Genomic DNA, 7,500 nt, shown 5'->3' with positions numbered 1-7,500 from the left:
GGAGAGAGAGGCGGGGGGAAAGGGGAGCGGAGAGGAGGAATTCATGAGGAAACAGGGACAGAGGGAAGCAGTGCAAACCCAGCAGAACACAGAGGGAATCAGAATAAGGCTCAACTACAACGACCTGCTTTCACTTTTACATATTATTGTAGTTTTGTTCTTAATTCTACAGGATATACAGTAAATACTGTTTCAAACATTTTACACCAACCTGTATAATATTACTGCTGCTACTACTGCTACTACTGCTACTGCTGCTGCTGCTGCTGCTGCTGCTGCTGCTGCTGCTACTGTGCAGCTTAGTAACACAACATACACTGACGAGATAAACTAAAGGATTAAAGTGAACCAGTGGCTGATGTTTTCAGTAACTAAGGTGGAGTTAATGAAACCTGTATGTTCCGCTGTAACTGAACAATGACTCCGGGATTTTTGACAGATTTTGTATATTTTCCAAGGTTTATTATTTATTTCAGCTTTAGATCATTGCTGGATGACAAACTGAGGCGAGTCCTGGCAGAGAGCGCAAACTGAAACACAAAATAAGATAAAAGCAGAGACAGAGAGACACACATGCACCAACGCAAGAGGCAGATCCACAGTCAGAGGAAAAGTCAGACAGGGTGACAGGGATGGTGAGGCAGTGAGAGGGTGAGTAACACACTGCTGTCAGTCGGTTTCCTGCTGAGAAGAGAAAGCAGAGAGAGGGAGCCCTGTAACACAGGCCTGTCTGCCACAAAGAAAGACTGGAGACGACCTTTTCAAAGTCCACCTCAGAGGCCACGTCTCCTCAGTCCGGCTCATGAGCTCCTCCTGAAGCAGAGTCCATCAGCATCTTTCACACCTCGAGCACGGCCGATGCTCTCAGCCAGAGCCACTTACAGCGGGAAGCGTGTAGAGATTCAGCATTTCTCTCGAGAACACTTCACTCAGTAACAGCACCTGCTTCCAAAGTCTCTTCAAACCTCAAATCACTGAAACTAAACCACAAGTTCTGGCACAACAAACGGCAGAGCTGACACAGTCCAGCGTTACTTCAACATCAGCTGAGACAAATTCACGATGAATGAGTGAGTTAAATGTGGAAATGGAAAATATTCTACCCACTGCATGAAAAAAAAGTTTTTGAACGTGTTTCTGAAGCTGCAACTCATCTTTGTTCGGATGAGGAAACGGAGTCAAAGCTTGGGAAACGTGTCTAAAATCTTCACCTTCATCCAAAAAGCTTCTTCAGTTCTGGAGAAGATTCTTGAAAAACCTTCAGAACAGAATTCTTCTTCTTTAAGAGTAACTTCATATCAGGCCGAACAGCAGTGTTTCATCGCCTTCTCTGATTCAGAGCTTCAGGTCTGTTTCACCCTGTTACACCTGTAACCACACCCACCAGTGATGTCACGTGTCCCTGGAGTACACCTGTATATCACTGCAGCCAGGTGAACAATTCAGCCACTGGACGTGAGTGAAAACAAGAGGCTTCTCAGGGGGTGTCAAGTTACTCTTGATCTCATAATGAGCAGTGAATATTTTTATTCAACCTTTGGATTCAACCTTCAAATGAAAGATTTTTCCAGAAACTGAGCGTCTGTGTTGGGACATGCCACCTGTCCAGGTGTCATCATAGTTCATCCATTGCTTAACGATGCTTTTACCTGTGGATGGAACAGCGTGTCACCTCCCGCGCAGATAAACAGCAGTGAAACGCTCCTGATGAGATTCAGCCTCTCTAACAAAGACCTCTCCCTCCCTGTCTCTGTCTCGTTCTGTTACTTCATGTCTCTGTCCCCCTCTCTGCTGAAGTCAGGCGGGAAAATCACTGTCACAATCGCTCCGTAACTTACGGCAGGATGTTGGAGGTTCTGCACCTCCGCTCGCTTCAGTGGGGGATTTAACATTCAGGGCAGAGATGCTCTCTCATTAAGATCTGTGTGATCTGACAGCAGGCTGCTGATAGCAGAGGAGAACTGATTGTGCTATATTTTAAACACACACACACACACACACACACACACCGCGGGGCGTCTGATTAGATCTCGTCTCTGGATGGCTTCGATCAGTTTGCCCCATGCTGCCTCCGCTCACATACACTCTATGCTACACTCTCATGTTGCTGCATTTTAATATGGTGGAGATATGAGGTGCTCAGCTCGTGCTTCGCGGGGACTGATTATGCATGGCCTTTCGACTGCCTTCATAGAAACAGCTAAAGAAACGGCTTTCCAGCTTTGCCACATGCTGAACTGCACCGCATCACTCCCGACCATCTAACCCACAATGATATGCATTTAAATTGGCTGCTGTCTCTACAAGTGGCTCATCCTGAGGAAGCGAGCAGGGAGGAGGTTTTCAGGACAAGGACGCCAGAGTCCACTTTGGTTCCTCACATTCAGTCTTTTGTTACCTGTCTGTCATCTGTGAGACAGAGGACGTCTGCCTGAAACTGGGCCTAAGAGAGGAAAGGTCTTTGCATAATCCCAGAAAAAAAAATCAGTGGAAATCATGAGTCACTTTGCTGGACTGAATGTAGTTTGTCCTCGGTTTCTCTACGCTAAGTGATTACATCGCCAGTCGAATCCACTTCAGCACATCCATAACAAAAAGTTCCTGCCAATTAAAGACAGAATTTGAAATTTGTCTCCGCCCTCCAGGATGACACATGGAAGCGTTTTCATATCTGACGCCGTCAGCCACCGCCCGTCTGCTCTCTCACAAATCCTTAACCATGGTTAAGGTTCGGTTCATGGAAAGATCATAGTTTGGGTTCAAATGAAGGCTTTGTTAAAGTTTCATCCTCATGGGTTCAATAAAAAACACTCGGTGAAGGTGAGAGACTGATCATGTTGTTGTTACTGGTTCAGACATTTACTTACTGAGGTGTAAACTGCTGCTGTTTCTTTATCTTTCACAGTCTTTAAAAAGCTTTACACAGTGAGATAATGGATCAGGATTCACAGCTGAGCTGACAGAGGAGCTTTCAGCCTCCACAGAGAAGCTGCGCTGCCTGAAGCTCCTGGTTCACTCAGTGAATCCATGATTCAGAAGAGTCAGTTTGGTTTGATGAGCTGGCGTTAAAGACATACATGTTCATACATGTACTGCACACCTCTAACCAGAAACACCTGTACCTGCACAGCTCGGTTTCACACGGGTCTTTCTTCCTCACAGCCTTCACTGCCTGCTGCGTCTCAGGCTCTTTAATGAAGACTGAGATAAAAACAGTGAAAACTTTGGCTTCTTGTTCAGAATCTCACCTGATTTTATTTTGCTAGCATTCCTCTGTGTATCCAGGATCTCTCAGAGCAGAGCTCTTCACTGCAGCATCACTCGTCTTTGCTGTGTCCAGTCTTACCACAGCTCATCAAAGCATGAATCACCTCTGCTTTTCCTTGAGAGTCCTGTAGTGCCTCAGTAAGGTCTACGGCCTTAAATCACTGGACTGTCAGAGAGCAGCTTTGGTTCTCCAACACTTTTCTTGAATGTTGCTCCAGAACTCTGTAACTAAGCCCCGCAGATCCACACATCTCTCCCTGCTGTTGTCCACTTCCCAGCTGTGTCTCTGTTAAGGTTACTGTCGATCATGGTTTGCATTAAATGACTACTTCGTTAAGGTTAGAGCACCTTTGTCGTCATGGTAACAATAATCAGCTGGTTGGGGATATCAGGGAACGATCATGAGAAACGACGGTGTGTGATGTTTCGATGACCCGTCCATCCATCTCACCCCCTCCCTCTGTGAAAGCTGCACAGTGTTACTCATTTGAAATTTCTGCCACAGCTTAAAGGGACGTAGACTTTGGACACTGACAACATTAATTAGCTCAAAACATCTGATGAGTCCAGATTTTTCTGGCTGGAGAGCTTCCTCTCTCCTCCTGTGGATGAGGTGAGGTACCGTTCAGAGTCTCTGCTGAGACCTGGACAGGTCCTGAGTCCTGCCTGCACAGCCCCCGTAGCCGACTGCAACGCCGTTAAAGGACAGAGACACTTTTGGGACTCACAAATCACATTGGTGCTCAATTTTTAGAGTGCCGTGCTTAGTGCTGCCATCACACATACAGCTAGCATCCATCCACCAGCACTCAGACTCTACAGCCACTTAAACAGTAACTGAGCTCATTTTCCAAGAACGAGTCAGTCAATTATGAGCTCTATTTGCTGCAAATCCCAATGGAGGGAAAAGAAAACACAAAGTCAATCAACTGAATGATCCCCTCCCTAAAGCTGTGTGTAGGCACACAACATTAGGAAGCCTGAGCCGGGGGGGTGGGGGTGGGGGTGGGGGGGGTCACACTTATCTCACTAATGTATCCCAGTCATGAAACCAGAAGCCCTACTGACTGTGACTCTGAGGAGCGAGTGAGACGGAGAGAGAGGAGGAATACAAGCTTTGGGATTGAGGGTAAAGTGAGTCAATCAGTCAGATGATTTGTGTGCTGTTCAGGGATCAGTGGCAGCGTTCAGAAACAACACCGAGCTCTGCTTTTCCACATTACACGTCTGTTTTTTTACAAGGGTCTTGACAAAAACATTGTTTTAGAGGATGGTGAGTGGTGGTAAGTTTACCAGAGCAGGAACTGAGTGATGCTTCAGGGCTGGGGCGAGGTCAGGACCAGGTTTTGTGAATCCCCTTTGGCTGATACACATCTGCTCCTCTTTGTCCGTTTCATCCTCCTCCTGGTCGCATGGCTGTGCCCTCGCCCTGAGAGCAGCGATGTGCAGCCGAGCCGTGACAGCGCTGACTGCTCTGCACTTTGATGAAGTGCAGTGAAGGCCACTGCTTGGCCACACAAACACAGAGAAATACAACTCCCGCTTCTGCACAGTGCTCGATGCTTTTGGCGAACGCGTGTTTCACTGACGCCAAACCCCACTGACCCTTTCACGGCTCAGCTCACGTCCACGTTGTTGTTTGGACACGAAGATGTTTGACGTCAGTGACAGTGATGCTCGTCTGTGTTTCTTGTGGCTTTGTCATGTGACACATCTGCTGCTGTTTAAAGGTGACTGACGATCCCCTGGATAAATGCACGGGTCCCTTCACGCCTAAACGAGCTGTGATGTACATCAGAGCGCCTCAGATTTCTTTGGATTTCCAAACATCTGCTCGTCTTGACACCTTCCATCAGTGTTAGAGCCACTGATGCTTCCATTCTCTGTTCTTTTCACTAATTCTTCTTCGTAATTCTTCAGCTGCACCAAATCATTTCAAATTGAAATCATGAAAAACAGATCACGTGTATGTTCTCAGCGTGTGTGCGGCGTGTTCGTATAGGATCCTGCATCCTGTGCAGTACAGTGGTAATGTGAAAATAATGGCTGCCTCTGTGGGCACAGGTGTTGTTGTATGAGGTGGGTTTGACTGCAGAGCGTGCCTACAGCAGAAAGTGCTGCCTCATGATATCCTCCTGACGTGCTGCTCTGCCTGTGAGAGGCTCAGAGTGAAACCAATCTCTCCATTCTTCATGCTTTTCCTCCGTATTTGAATTGGTGGATATGTTAAACTGTTTATTCTGGATGGTATTACACACTGTGAAAGGTCCCGTTATTTGCTGTGTCGTGTTTGTTTTGCCGTATTCGTGCATCACGTCATCATCCTGACTCGACAGCTTATTTCTGATCCCAGCTGTGCCTGGTTTCTGAATAAATTCAGGCGAGTGGGGCCGAACTAAACCTTCCTGTTCCATTAGAATTTGTCCTGGACTCTGGGAGCGTTTACAGCAGCTAATGCTCAGCTGTGACGCTTCGAGGGGTGAAAACTCATCTGAAATAAATGGGCAGTAACTGGGCTAATGAGTGTGACAAAAGTCGACTTTGATTGCCAGTCTTTGTTCTGCCTATTGATGGGAGAGAGAGAAATTAGCATCGCTCTGACAGCCCATCAGAGCTTTTTAAATTGGATTTCAGTCCAGAGTGGCTTTCATAAGACCCTCATCATTGCCCTGACACAGCAGTATTGCTTATTTAGTGAAAGAACTGCACCTTGCTTGGCTTATGCCATATTCTGGAATTACTTGATTGTGGTGAGAAGGAAATAAAAAGAGTTTATCCTTTGAAAATTTCACAATAGACCAAAAAAAAAAAAACCCAACTCAACAACCTCAGTGTGAAAACACATGTTGGAATCTGTGAGAGTAGCTGATGTGAGGAAGAACAGCAGCTCCATCTGGTGGTGAACACCATCAGTGTCTGAAATACACAATTTCTTTAACCTCTGAAACTCAGAGTTTCCACCTTTAACGTCTCTCTGATGGAAATTTAAGTCACATCATTTATTTCAGTGCTTCTTTGAACATTTGAGGGTTTATACAAGAGAAACAATGAGCTGAGATACCAGGCTTTGTGCTACTGCTCAAAGCAGTAGCACAAGGAGGTTTAATCTGTGCATCATGTCCCTCACATATATGATATGATATGATATGTCATATCATATATGTGACATGTTCATCTGTTGGTAAATCTCGTAGATTTTCTATATTCGTACACTTTGATACAAAGATGAATTGGAATCATGGTGAACGACATGAGCGTGTCACATTTGCTGCAGTTTCATCAGATAAAATGATAAAAGTTTCCTTTGATGGAGGATTAATTAAATGATTAGTTATTTTATTAATCATTTTTAATTTGTGTAAAATTCAAATCAATAATAAAAATGACCCCGCAGCCCTCAGAGGATAAGTGATGCAGCAGGACCTTCACACAGGAGACAGCTGTGGTTATTATGGTTACCATGACAACGGAGGTCCAGTACGCCCGCCGCTCATACACTCCCATGGGTCGTATTATATTTTTTGTGTCTTTATTTGTGTTCGTGTGCGATATCCTTGAACACTTTGGGGTTTGTGTCTTTGATGTGTGAGTTTTCTGTCCAGCTCCCTGAGGGACAGACTGCTTTTCCTGTGTGTGTGTGTGTGTGTGTGTTTGGATAAATGGAGTCCCGGATCTGTTGAGCTCCTGTGTGAGCGTCAGCAGCTTTGTCTTGTTTGTCTTCTCGTGCTTGGGTCAGGACGCTGGTTAATGAGGTTCTCCACTCAGTTAAAGTTCCTCGGTTCATCTGTGAAACCATCGTCTGCTTCCAGCATCATACTCATGGAAATATTCAGAAAACATGACAGCGGGTGGTTTGTTTGATCTTTGTTTTCCTGACACTTGACCTTTGGGCTGGTCTGTAAATGACAACTGTCGTCTCTCAGAGACAAAGGAGACGTTTCAACTTTACTGCAAAACGTCTGAATGAGACGTACGAGCGAATGAAAAAGGCTAAATGTCTGTTTAAATCTGTTTGACTGTGCACAGTCCATTTCATGCTGAACAGCTGAAAATCCACAGCTGTGTTGGCAGCTCTGTGACTCCAGTGTACTGCGGTCCAGGTAAATGCTAACTAAATGCTAACATTAGCATGCTAAAGTGTGTCTATGCTGACAAGCTGATGTTTAACAGGCTTAACGTTTAAAATGTTCCCGTCTTAGTTCAGTGTTTTGCAGGTGTTTAGTCATAAACTAA

This window comes from Toxotes jaculatrix, chromosome 3, assembly GCF_017976425.1.
Source record: "Toxotes jaculatrix isolate fToxJac2 chromosome 3, fToxJac2.pri, whole genome shotgun sequence".
Classification (NCBI taxonomy): domain Eukaryota; kingdom Metazoa; phylum Chordata; class Actinopteri; family Toxotidae; genus Toxotes; species Toxotes jaculatrix.
The sequence above is the reverse complement of the archived record's forward strand: the minus strand, read 5'-3'. Positions refer to the sequence as shown.